Source organism: Suncus etruscus, chromosome 15 (assembly GCF_024139225.1).
Source record: "Suncus etruscus isolate mSunEtr1 chromosome 15, mSunEtr1.pri.cur, whole genome shotgun sequence".
Taxonomy (NCBI): domain Eukaryota; kingdom Metazoa; phylum Chordata; class Mammalia; order Eulipotyphla; family Soricidae; genus Suncus; species Suncus etruscus.
The window spans coordinates 33108523-33122168 of NC_064862.1; the positions used below are offsets into that span (position 1 = coordinate 33108523).

Genomic DNA, 13646 nt, shown 5'->3' on the forward strand with positions numbered 1-13646 from the left:
CTTTCCTCTCTCCCTTCTCTCTTTCCTCTATCCCTTCTCTCCCCTCTCTCCTCTCCCTTCTCTCTTTCTTCTATCTCCCTTCTTTGTTCTCTTTCTCTCTCTCTCTCTCCTTCCTTCCCTTCCTCCCTCCCTCCCCATAAAGTCCTGAGTTTAATTCTGCAATCCCAAGTGGTTATCCTCCTTCCACTATACAATGTAATGTTTTGGGATAGACAGACAAAGATGTGTTAATTTAGATGAGGTGGCAAGATTCAGTAAATGGCTATTAGAATTTAAAAAAGAATAAAGGAGGGCTTAGAGACAGCATATAGGTAGGGTCTTTGCCTTGCATGCAGAAGAAGATGGTTCGAATCCAGGCATCCCATATGGTCCCACGAGCCTGCCAGGAGGAATTTCTGAGCTTAGAGCCAGGAATAACCCCTGAGCGCTGCCGGGTATGACCCAAAAACCAAAAATCAAAAAAAAAAAGGAGGAGGAAGAGGAGGAGGAGGGGCTGGATCAATAGTGGTAGGATGTTTGCCTTGAATGCGGCTGACTCAGAACAGACCACGGTTCAATCCCCGTTTCTCATATGCAAAATGTAAAGAAATTATTCTAAATAATATAAACTTACTAGAAGGAGTATTTTTAAGATAATTTTTAAAATTAATTATCTACTGGGTGAATGTTTTCTTATTCTGTGCTAATATTCAGAGAAAAGTATGTTTTAGAGTTAAATTTCTAATAACATTATCATAGGTAACTCAAAATACAGTCTCTTAAAGATTATTTAATCTTTAGAAAACATCAAAATGGCAAATCATAATGCAATTCCAATGATGAGACTAATAATTTTTTAAAAATGCAGGTGGTAGGCCAGAGAGATAGCACAGAGGTAGAGTGTTTGCCTGAACGCAGCCGATCCGGTACATACAGTGGTTCAAATCCCAGCATCCCATATGGTCCCCCATGGCTGCCAGGAGCAATTTCTGAGCACAGCCAGGAGTAACCCAATCGCTGCTGGATGTGACCGCCCCTCCAAATGTAGGTGGTAGGGCCAGAGAGATGGTTCAAAATGCTGGAGTTCGTGTTTTGCTTGGGAAACCCTAGGTTCAATCCCAGCACCATATGGTCTGCCAAGTACCAATGAAATCCCCCAACCACTCAAGCACTACACCAAGAGCAGCCCAAATACCACACATATGGGCCCAATTTTTTTAAAATAAATTAGAATGCAAATAGAATGTGAGAAATTTGAAGCTCATACATAGCAAGGATATAAAATAAGTATGATCTGTGTAGAAAAAATTAATAGTTGGTCAAATGGAATCGCCATACAAGTTAGTAATTCCACACTCCAAAATATACTCAATGCACAAAAACTGAAAATATGTTAACACAAAAATTTACACACAAATATTCAATGAAACTACAATGACAGGGCCGGAGAGATAGCATGGAGGTAAGGCGTTTGCCTTGCGTGCAGAAGGTTGGTGGTTCAAATCCCGGCATCCCATATGTCCCCCAAGCCAACTAGGAGCGATTTCTGATAGAGCCAGGAGGAACTCCTGAGTGCTGCCAAGGGTGACCCAAAAACTATAAAAAAAAAAAAAGACTACAATGACTCCTGAACACATAGCCAGGAGTAAGCCTTGAATGCTGCCAAGTCAGGTATGCACACCTTGGTCCCCACACCACCAAATATTTTTTAAATGATTAAAAACTGACTCAGAGAGGGCTGGGAAGGTGGCGCTAGGTAAGGTGTCTGCCTTGCAAGCACTAGCGTAGGACGGACCTCGGTTCGATCCCCTGGTGTCCCATATGGTCCCCCCAAGCCAGGGGCGATTTCTGAGTGCATAGCCAGGAGTAACCCCTGAGTGTCAAACGGGTGTGGCCCAAAAACCAAAACCAAAACCAAAAACAAAAAAACTGACTCAGAGATGAAGTCATGAAATTTTCCTGCACATGGGTGTACATGGAATCTATTATGCTGAGTGAAATAAGTGAGAGAGAGAGAGAGAGAGAGAGAGAGAGAGAGAGAGAGAGAGAGAGAGAGAGAGAGAGAGAGAGAGATGCAGAATGGTCTCACTCATCTATGGGTTTCAAGAAAAATAAAAGACATTCTTGTAATAATTTTCAGACACAAAAGAGAGGAGGGCTAGAAGTTACAGCCCACTTCATGACCCTCACAACAAAGAGTGATGAGTTTAGTTAGAGAAATAACTACATTGCAAACTATCCTAACAATGAGAATGTATGAGGGAAATAGAAAGCCTGTCTAGAGTACAGGTGGGGGCAGGGTGGGGAGGATAGATATTTGGGACATTGGTGGTGGGAATGTTGCACTGGTGATGAGGGGTGTCCTCTTCTATGACTGAAACCCAACCACAATCATGTTTGTAACCAAGGTGTTTAAATAAAATATTATTTAAAAAATGAAGACTGACTCAAAAAAACAGTTCTGGTTATCTACATACAAAAAAAGAAAAAGAATCCGAACCTTTCCTAACACCATGCACAAACATCAAAGTGGATTAAAGGTCTTGATATCAGACTTGAATCCATAAGGTATATAGAAGAAAACACAGGAGGAACTCTTCATGATATGAAGCTAAAGGAATCCTCAAGGATAAAATACCACTGAGCAAGCATGTGGAAGCAAAGATAAGTAGATAGGGCTACAGTGAAATTAAAAACTTCTGCACCTCAAAGAAAACAATGACCAAAATACCAAGACTATACAAAGAAAGGGAGTTTATTTACCCAACATCCATCTGACATGGTGTTAATATCCAAGATATACAAGGCACTGGTAGAACTTAAAAAAAAATAACATCCAATCCTCATTTAAATATTGGTAAGAGATGAACAGAAATTTCCTCAAAGCAGAAATACAAATGAGCAGAAGGAACATGAAAAATGCTCCACTAAAGTGTGTTTGTCATAGAGACAGGCAGGGGATGAGGAATTGGACAGTAACTTGGGAATTTAGTGGCAGGAAATGAACATTGATGAAGGGAAGACTGCTAGAACATTGTTATGACTGAAGTTCAACCATCAACAACTTTGTAACTGTGTATCTCACAGCAATTCAATTTTTTTCTCATGGTGGTGCCCTTAGTTCATCTACAGATAAGTCACAACCAGTTAAATATTTGATCCAGGGGCTGGAGATAATACAGAGTACAGGACGCTTTTTTTTTGCACAATGCAGATGTGGGTTCAATCCCCAGCATCCCATATGGTCCTCTGAACGCTGCCAGGAGTGATTCCTAAGTATATGTATAGCCATGAGTAATTCTAAACATGGCTGTGGCCCAAGCAACAAAAATTAAAAAAACAAATATTTTACCCAGGTAATTCTTTACATAGTTTTAGACAGATAATACATACAGCGATACATATAACCTATACAGATACAACCCCACCCTTAACCCACCTTAAAAAAAAAAAGTAGTCGATTTAGACTGTGCTGTCCTGAAACCTTTTTCTTCTATCAGGATATCACCAGTGTACTTTCATATATTCCATCTCAGGCCAAAGAGACATATCATATAGACAGTTACAGCAGCTGACCCCAGCAACAGGTCTCCTGAGCACAGCCAGAGGTCACTCTTGAGCAGAGACAAGACCAGTCCCTGAGCACTAGTGGTGTGGCCTAAAAAACCCCATAGGAAAAGATACTTCATCTCCAAATTCTACTATACGCTAAAATGACCTTAATTTAACCTTTCATAAATTATGCTGAGATATTTAGGCTATCTGCCATGTTCCAACTAAAACTAAATATATGTATTATATATTTAATGTGTATTACATACACACATACACACACACACACACACACACACACACACACACACACACCATCCCTGCCTCTATCTCTACACAAGCTACAATTTTTACAGTCCTTGTTCTCAAAAATGAATATGCTAGTTAAAGTCTTTTGTGGGACTGGAGCAGTAATACAACATGTAAGGTGCTTGCCTTGTACGGCAGAGGCATATCTAATCTTTGGTATTCCTGGAAAGAAATAGGAGTAAACCCTGAGTGCAGCCAGATTGTGGCCCAAACCACCACAACCTCAAAATAAAAATAAATAAATAAATAAATAAATAAATAAATAAATAAATAAATAAATAAATAAATTGTAGGGGAGAAAGAAGGATCATTTTTACTAAAGTCTATACAGAATTTTACTCTTATGTCTACAAAATTCACTAACAGTTACCAAGTTGATACAAATTTTAATACACATTTTAAATGTTTATTGTATAACTGAACTCAATTACCAACAACTTTTTCTTTTTTTTTTTTTTTTTTTTTGGTTTTTGGTTTTTGGATCATACCTGGCAGTGCTTAGGGGTTACTGGTTACTCCTGGCTCTATGCTCAGATATCGCTCCTGGCAGGCTAGGGGGACCACATGGGATGCTGGGATTCGAACCACTGTCCTTCTGCATGCAAGGCAAACACCCTACCTTCAAGCTATCTCTCCGGCCCCTACCAACAACTTTTTAACTCTATCTCATGGTGATTTAATTAAAAAATAAATTAAATATTAATAAGCGTTCTTGGGAGACACACATGATGATGCAAGCTTTGCGCATAGCTTACTCAGGTTAGATCTCTGGCATCCTCTGTGGTCCCCCAAGCACCACCAGGAGTGAATACTGAGTGTAGAGCCAGGAGTAACCTCTTGAGCATCACCATTTGTGGCCCAAACCCTCCTCCCAAAAAAATTACTTGTAAAATAATTATTAGAATTAATTTTAAAATATGCTTTTATGTTAACAATGTTTACCCACTAAGAAAGTGAGACTGGAAACCTTTAGAATTATTTTGTATTTGTAATTCAGAAAATAAACTCTTCTACCAAAAAAGTTTTGTAAGGAATCTCAAAACATTCCAAAGACGTTTTCAACTATATGACATAATATAAAACATTTCTCTCACGTCTAAGAATCTGAGCACAAATCCCAGCACAAAGAATAATAAAATAAATCATTTTAAGTTTTCAAATTAAGAGTGTAAAAGATGGGCCAAAAGATAGCACAGCGGCGTTTGCCTTGCAAGCAGCCGATCCAGGACCAAAGGTTGTTAGTTTGAATCCTGGTGTCCCATATGGTCCCCCGTGCCTGCCAGGAGCTATTTCTGAGCAGACAGCCAGGAGTAACCCCTGAGCACCACTGGGTGTGGCCCAAAAACCAAAAAAAAAAAAAAAAAAGAGTGTAAAAGATAATGAACTCAAAAAAATTTTGACTGCATATGAGCAATGTATCTCAGGACAGTTACAAATTCGCTACTATACTACATTCTAAATTCATAATACCTTCCTGAGTTTCTTCATCTATAAAATTTGTATAGTTACAAAAAAAGGGTAAATGCTACATGAAAGACTAAAAAGATACAGAGTGTATATAGTCACTCCATAAACACTTTCATTTTCTTCAGTGGTACTGGGGATCATACCTACATCTCAAAACAAAGCATGCAAGATTGTCACTGAACTATATCATTGTCCAAATACTTTTTAAATCATTAAAATAATTCATTACAAATAATTGGGGGGGCTGGGCCATTTCCGGTGACACTCAGGGCTCAGAAATCGCTCCTGGCTTATAGGGACCATATGGGACACCAGGGGATCAAATCACGGTCCGTCCTAGGTTGGGCGTGCAAGGAAAACACCCTACGGCTGCGCTACCGCTCTGGCCCACAAATAATTTTTATAAGGCAACTCAAATCACTGCCCTCCTTTTAATTTATATATATGGAGACTACACTTAGTTTTTCTTTTTTGTTTGTTTGTTTTGGAGCCACATGCGTTGATGCTTAGGGGTTACTCCTGGCTATGCGCTAGAAATTGCTCCTGACTTGGGGGACCATATGGGATGCTGGGGGGGTCGAACTGCAATTGTCCTAGGTTAGCTGTGTGCCAAGCAAATGACCTACAGCTAAGCCACCACTCCGGCCCCTACACTTATTTTTTTCTAGATGAACTGAGAAAGTACTATGTACATCATGCCTTTTTACTTATTATTAAACTATTTTATTCATATGTTTCAAAAAGACAAAAATAATTTTTCATATAACCAATCACTAGTTCCCAATTCAGGGATTTGACCTTCTATATCCAATTTGTTTGAATCAATTAGAACCTTTAGAGCAATTTCTCTGCTTTATAAATAATTCATTGTAGGTCACATATTAACTCTATACAGCATCCCATAACAGTCCCAGTCTTCCAGGAGTAATTTCTTAGAGTAGAATCAAGAGTAACCCCTGAGCGGTAGGTGAGGCAGGGGAGGGGAAGGGAATGTAGGGTATGGAACACGTCCCGTTTGTGGGTTGGGTGAACAAATTCAATGTAGTCCTCATGAAAATTTCCCTAGTACTTTTTAAAAGACATGGAATAAACACCATTAAAATGTATATGAAGTACAGAGCTAGAGTGTAATTAAGCAGGTAGTGCATCTGCCTTGCATGCAGTCAAACCAGGTTCTATCCCTAGCACCCCATATGATTCCCTAAATATGCTAGGAGTGATCACTGAGCCTTGAGCACTGTCAAATGTGGCCCAAAACAAAAATGTATACAAAAAATAAAACTCACCAAAGAGACCAAACAATGGGGGGGGGGGGGTAGTGGTAGGTTGTTTTCCCCCAACTATACAATGTAACAGTATTCAATACTGTTACTGGAATAAAAGCTCTAAAACAAATGAATAGGATTGAGAGCCTAGAGACAGACCTTCATCTAAACCAGGGGTCTCAAACTCAATTTACCTGGGGGCCGCAGGAGGCAAAGTCGGGGTGATCCTTGAGTGCAAAGTCAGTAGTAAGCCTTGAACATTGGGGGGTGTGACCCAAACAACTAAAACAAAACAAAAAAAGATTCCTTTAGGGCAGGGTTACAAAATGTTGTATGAAGGGCCACAAACGGCCCATAGGCCGGGAGTTTGAGACCCCTGATAAACGACAGCTAATCTTTGACAAAGAATCTAAATGTATGAAAGGAATCAACGAAAGCCTCTTTAACGTATAGTGATGGGAAAACTGGCTAGCCACATGCAAAAAAATACATAACTTGGATCTATATCTCACATCCTACACAAAAGAAAATTCAAAATGGATTAGATATCATTACTACATCTAAAGCCTTAAGTTACAGAGAGGAAAAATTATGCAGAATTCTAAAACCATACACATACTATATCAAAAATTGGGAGATGGGGTCAGCGCATTAGTACAGCAGGTAGGGTGTTTGCTTTATATGTAGGTCAATCCAGGACACTTATATAGTCCACCAAGCACCGCCAAGGAGTGATTCTGAACACAGAGCCATGAGTAAGCCCTAAACAACACCTGGTGTGCCCCCCCCCAAAATAAGAACAAAAGCTAGAGAGACAGCTCAATGGGTTAGAGTCCTGGGTTCAATTCCCAGCAAAGCATGGTACCAAACATGATCCCAACCACCATTGCGCAACCTCTGAGCACTGAGCCATGAGTAACCCTGAAACACCAGGGATAGCCCCAAAACAAAATAAAATTCAGACATAAATATATAGAACAGAATAGATAACCCAAAAGCAAACCTATATATATACATATATATATTCACAGATAGAATTTCTAACTGACTGTATGAGAGAATATATGATAAGGAAAAGACCATCTCTTCAACAAATGGTGCTCACTGCAAGCTGTTCACCCACCAGCCAGTCACTCCACCACATGGAACCACAGCATAGATGGCAGCTCCCAGAGCTAAGGCCTCTAGACTAACATTCAATGTGATTTAAAAAAAAAAGCCCCAACCCCAAGATGAGGAGAAAAAGCAATGGAGAAAAAAGACCAACGGAAACCCATTAAGATACATACGAGGACTAATTCAAAGGCAACCAATTGAGATACAAATAAGGACTAATTCAAAGGCCTCTATTTACATGATACCATATACAAAAATCAAATGAAATCGATTTTTTTAATGTAAATTTAAACTACAAAACTAGAAGAGTCGACACAACAAAAGAAGCTAACAAAATCTACCATAGGGGAGAAAATATTTGTATATGATAAGGAATATAAATATACAAAATATATGACAGACTCATACAATTCAGAGCCAGGAATATGGTTCAATGGTGGACCACATACCTTATATATGTGAGAGGTCCTAGATTCAATCCCTGGCACAGCAAAACATCAAGGAAAAAATAAACACTAACAGAGGCTGGGAAAATAGTTCAAAGGGCTAGAATTCATGCTTTAAATGCATAGGCCTGACGTTTGATCTCTGGTGTTCCAACCCTGTTTAGAGCCGTTCTGAGTTAAGGGAGTATTCCTCGAACATCACAGTACATGGTCCCAAAATGACAAAAGAAGCAAACTAGGGGCCCATTAATAAATGGAGCCAAGCATACATTGCAAGAGATGGAGCATAGGCCTAACATATCGAAGTTCCTGGCACCACCTGGCCCTTCAACAGTCACAAGTTGTGGAATCCATAATAGTGACTATGCCTACATCTATATGTAAAAATATAAATGATGCGAGATACTCAGAGCAATATGAATAAGGAAAATGGGGGAGGCTGTATATGTATTTAGCCACAAAAAAAAATGTCTTGCCTTTTGCAATAACACAAATATTAAGTGACATGAGACAAAGACAAATAGCAAATAATCTCACTTATTAGTAGAATCTAAAGAAAAGTAAAATGGGTGCCAGAGGAGCCGGAGCAGTGGTGCAACTGGTAAGATGTCTGCCTTGCTGGGGCTAGCCTAGGACGAACCATGGTTCGAGAACCCCGGCACCCCATATGGTCCCGCCAAGCCAGGAGTGATTTCTGAGCACATAACCAGGAGTAACCCCTGAGCATCACCGGATATGACCCAAAAACAAACAAAAAAAAAAAGGTGCCAGAGTGATAGCACAATGAGAAGGCATTTGCCTTGCACGTGGCCACCACTTTCGATTCCTAGCATTCCATACAGGATGAGCCTAACAGAATTAATTCCTGAGCACAAAGCTAGGAATAATCTCTGAAACCCTCAGGTTGTGTCCTTAAAAAAAAAAAAAAAAAGGCAACAAAAAAAGAATAGGTAGGGCAAATAAAGCACTTACCAAATGAAGTCTGTCTTCAAAACTTTCTACAACACAGGTTTCACAAGAAAATCTGCAAAAGAAAAATCCAGCTGTTTTATAATGACAAATACCCAATTAAACTTATATTACCCCATAAGACTTTTTCTCTACAAAGTTTAATGCCATGACCATTCACTATTTAAAAGTTTCTCTCAGTAAAGCACCATTTCTGAAAGCTTCTTTGTTAAACCTGTCACGAAAGGAAAATGTAGTGATCTTTTTAAGATGATCACAGACTAGGAGGTTAATATAGCAGGTAAAATGCTTGCCTTGCACACAGCCCACCAGTTTTCAATTCCCCGTATCCAGAGCACTTGTAGGAGTAATTCCTGAGTGCAGTCAGTAACCCCTGAATATCATGGGAGTGCAGCCAAAAACAAAAAAGAAGCAAAAAAGAAGGGGCAGAGCAATAGTTCAGCTGTAGGTTATTTGTCTTGCACAGTCAACTCAATCTCCATTCTCAGTATCCATATTGTTCCCTGACAATCACCAGTGTAATCCCTTAATGATGATCCAGTATTAACCTCAGAATTCCACTAAAGTGTCCCAATAAACAACTGTTTTTATTAAAAATAATAAACAGGGCCGGAGAGATAGCATGGAGGTAAGACATTTATTTGCGGCCGGAGAGATAGCATGGAGGTAAGACATTTATTTGCCTTTCATGCAGAAGGTCGGTGGTTCGAATCCCGGCATCCCATATGGTCCCCCGAGCCTGCCAGGAATGATTTCTGAGCATAGAGCCAGGAGTAACCCCTGAGCGCCACCGGATGTGACCCAAAAAAACAAAAATAAATAAACAAAAAAAGGCAAAGCAACACAAAGAACCATTTATATACCAATAGAATCCAGAAATATAAAAACTAATTTGACAGACCAATTCATGAGGAAAAACAGACTTGAAGAGACCTGGTCCCCTAAAATGTTTAAGTCCTAAAGCAGCATTATTTTTTGTTTGTTTTGGGGTCATACCCGGTGAAGCTCAGAAGTCACTCCTGGCTTGGGAGACCATCTGGGACACCAGGGGATCGAACCGTGGTCTGTCCTAGGCTAGCGCTGGCAAGGTAGACATCTTACCTCTAGCGCCACCGCACCGGCCCCAGCATTTTTTTTTTTACTTCAAAACAGCAATGGATTGGGGAAGGAGTTGTCAAAGGTATTTTTTTAACTTAAAAATAAAAATTTACGGGCCCGAAGAGATAGCACAGTGGTGTTTGCCTTGCAAGCAGCCAATCCAGGACCAAAGGTGGTTGGTTCGAATCCCGGTGTCCCATATGGTCCCCCGTACCTGCCAGGAGCTATTTCTGAGCAGACAGCCAGGAGTAACCCCTGAGCACCGCCAGGTGTGGCCCAAAAACCAAAAAAAATAATAATAATAATAATAAAATACAAATAAAAATAAAAATTTAAAAATAAAAACTTAACTGTTTGAGTTTTTTAATTAACTTCAAGTAGAATTTTGTCTTGTGGCAAGGAGGATATATTCATATACACTTCATATTGAGAAAAATTCCTGACAAGCAGCAGCAGCTGCTTAGAGGCATAGATCCCCAGTCCAGAACCCCATGAACATCCAGATCCCTGTGGAACATTTAGCTTCACCCTGCCCACAAGCAGATAGAGGTCACACCCAAGTGTGTGGCCTCCCAAGCAGGTAGCCACTTAGGTAGCCACAGAATAATCACTTGCTCACATAAACTCCAAGAAAGCTTCTTGGCAGTGGGTAAACTGACAGTGACTTATTAAAGAAGCACCCTGGGGTCGTAGCAGCAGTGCAGTGGTACAGTGTTTGCCTTGCACACAGCTAGTACAAACTGGACGAACCTAGGTTCAATCTCCCAGCATCCCATATGGTCGGTCCCCCATGCCAGGAGCAATTTCTGAAGGCATAGCCAGGAATAACTCCTGAGCATCACCAGGTGTGACCCAAAAACAAAAAGAAAAAAGAAAGAAGCACCTTGAGGTTACAAAAAGAACCATGATAAAGCAACATAAAACTCCACCATACCCAGTCAGTGAAAACTGAAATGAGTTCAAAGTGGAACTGCTTAAGACATTCAATGATTTCAAAGGAACAACAGAATAGACCTCCAATTAAACACAGGAAGATATGAGAGCAGAAATGAGAGAAGTACAAGTAGAAATGTCACAACTAAAACGTTTGGGAAGCAAAATGAAAAATTCATTGGAAGGCCTCACCAGTAATGTAATAGCTGCTGAGGAAAGAATCAGTGGGTTCAAAAATGAAGTGTAGAAAACCTGTAGACAACAAGGCAGATGGGGAAAAAACCTCAAAACAAACAGAAGATGGAAAAAAAAAAAACTTCAGAGTCAAAGAACAGATGACAACCGAACTTTGGAATAATGTCAACAGAAGTAATTTAAGAAACACTGGGGTCCTAGAGTGTCAGGAAGAAAACTCCTATAAAGAAGCAATAATCAAAGATATCTGCTGAGAAGTTCCCAGAGCTGGAGAATGAATGTACCCACATCTTTGGTACCCAAAAAAATGTGAGCTAAAAGAGACCCAAAGAACAATAACCAAGGCATATTCCTAGTCACAGTGATGAAAATCATAGAGAGGGGATAGTGAAAGCAGCAAGAGAAAAAAGAAAATTACATGCCTTGACAAAATACTCTAATTTATCCATATTCCATTTGATTGTTTATATCCACAGAGACCACTGAAATAGGCAACTGCACACCAGACTTTTGTTAAAAGTCCCATTCATTGAGTATGTTTTTGCAATTCATTTTTTCAATATAATCTACTATTATATCATAATGCCACATTATCAGTTTGTTTTCAGTAAAGAAACCTGGACGCTCAAGACATGGTCTACTATACTCCATGGGGTAGACTCCTCTTACAGTGCTCACTACCATAGTGCCTATTATTCTAGATGTGAAAATTATGTTTGTTCTAAGAATACTTCAGGTACAATCTAACCCAGAAGCTTTTATATAGCAAAGTTTATCTTCATCATTGATAATTTGCCTAGAAACTAAAAAACTTTTGCCCCTGATGTTGTGCCGGAATCCTTTTTAAAGTGCTCTGACCAATTTCATAAGAATTAGTTCTTCTTCTGAGACAGACAGGGTCATTTCCTAATAATCAAAGGATACGTATATTAAGAAGAAATTACGGGGGCTGGAGATAGCATGGAGATAGGGTCCCGGCATCCCTTATGGTCCCTTGAGCCTGCCAGAAGCGATTTCTGAGTGTAGAGCCAGGAGTAACCCCTGAGCACAATGGGTGTGACCGGAAAAAAAAGAAATTATGTGTACCCAACAAAGGGCCAGCAAAATATTTATAATTGCTAAAAAAACTTAAAGCAAGACATAAATAGTAAACAATAGTAGATGAGAGACTTCAATACTGCTGTCATCTCCTGAAAGATCAACCAGGCTAAACCTTAACAGATTAAGGATATAGTGGCTTTGAAGAAAGAGGGAATTAATCGATATATTTAGGGCTTTTCAACCCCAAAAACGCAAACAGCATTCTGCTCCACTGTGCATGGGACATTCTCCAAGAGACCACATGCTGGGCCACAAAACATCCCTCCAGGGGTTGGAGAGATAGCACAGTGGCAGGGTGTTTGCCTGGCACGAAGCTGATCCAGGAAAGACAGTGATTTGATTCCCAGAATCCCATATGGTCCCCCCTCCAAGCCTGTCAGGGGCGATTTTTGACTGCAGGATCAGAAATAACCCCTGAGCGCTGCTGGATCTAACCCATAAAACAAAAACAAAAACAAAACCTCTCCATAAAATCCAGACGATAGAAATTGTATCAACTATCTTCTCAAACCTTGATGGATTGAGTTATAGATAGAAATGGAGAAACCTTAACACTTAGAAATTAAACAGCTCACTACTACAACCAGTGGGTCAGAGAGGATAACAAGATTCCTGGACACAGAAATGGGGATACAAACTATAAGAATGTATGGGACACAGCAAAAGTGGTATGAAGGGGCCGGAGGGGTAACGCAGAAGTAGGGTGTTTGCCTTGCACACAGCTGACCCAATACAGACCAGGGTTTGATCTCCAGTGTCCCATATGGTCCCCCAAGCCAGGAGCGATTTCTGAGAACACAGCCAGGAGTAACTTCTGGGCATCACCAGGTGTGGCCCAAAATAAACAAACAAAAAGTGGTATGAAGAAAATGTATAGCTATACAAGCATTCATCAGGAAGGAAGATAGGGCTTACATTAATAACTTAACCTCACAGCTTAAGAAATTGAAAAACAGGCTAGAGAGATGGCACAATAGTAGGGCATTTGCCTTGCATGTGGCTGACCCAGAATGGACCAGATTCAATTCCCAGCATCCCAGATGGTTCCCCAGCCTGCCAGGGTTGATTTCTGAGTGCAAAGTCAGGAGTAACCCCTGAGCACTGCTGGGTGTGGCCCAAATACTAATAAATCAATAAATATAAATTTTTTTTTTAATTTTTAAAAAAGAAATTGGGAAATGAGCAAAATATGAGCTGAAAACAGGCAGAGGAAAGG

The 13646-nt window shown here is 40.0% G+C and overlaps 1 protein-coding gene across 3 annotated transcripts in view; it reads right to left on the reverse strand.

The window, feature by feature from the left end:
- MTMR3 (myotubularin related protein 3) overlaps nucleotides 1–13646 on the reverse strand; it is a 151299-nt gene that overhangs the window by 73195 nt on the left and 64458 nt on the right. For all 3 annotated transcript variants that reach the window (XM_049788766.1, XM_049788765.1, XM_049788764.1), the window contains one exon: nucleotides 9107–9158. The gene's annotated coding sequence lies outside the window, so the exon portion shown is untranslated. Of the gene's footprint in view, nucleotides 1–9106; nucleotides 9159–13646 lie in introns of those variants that run through there.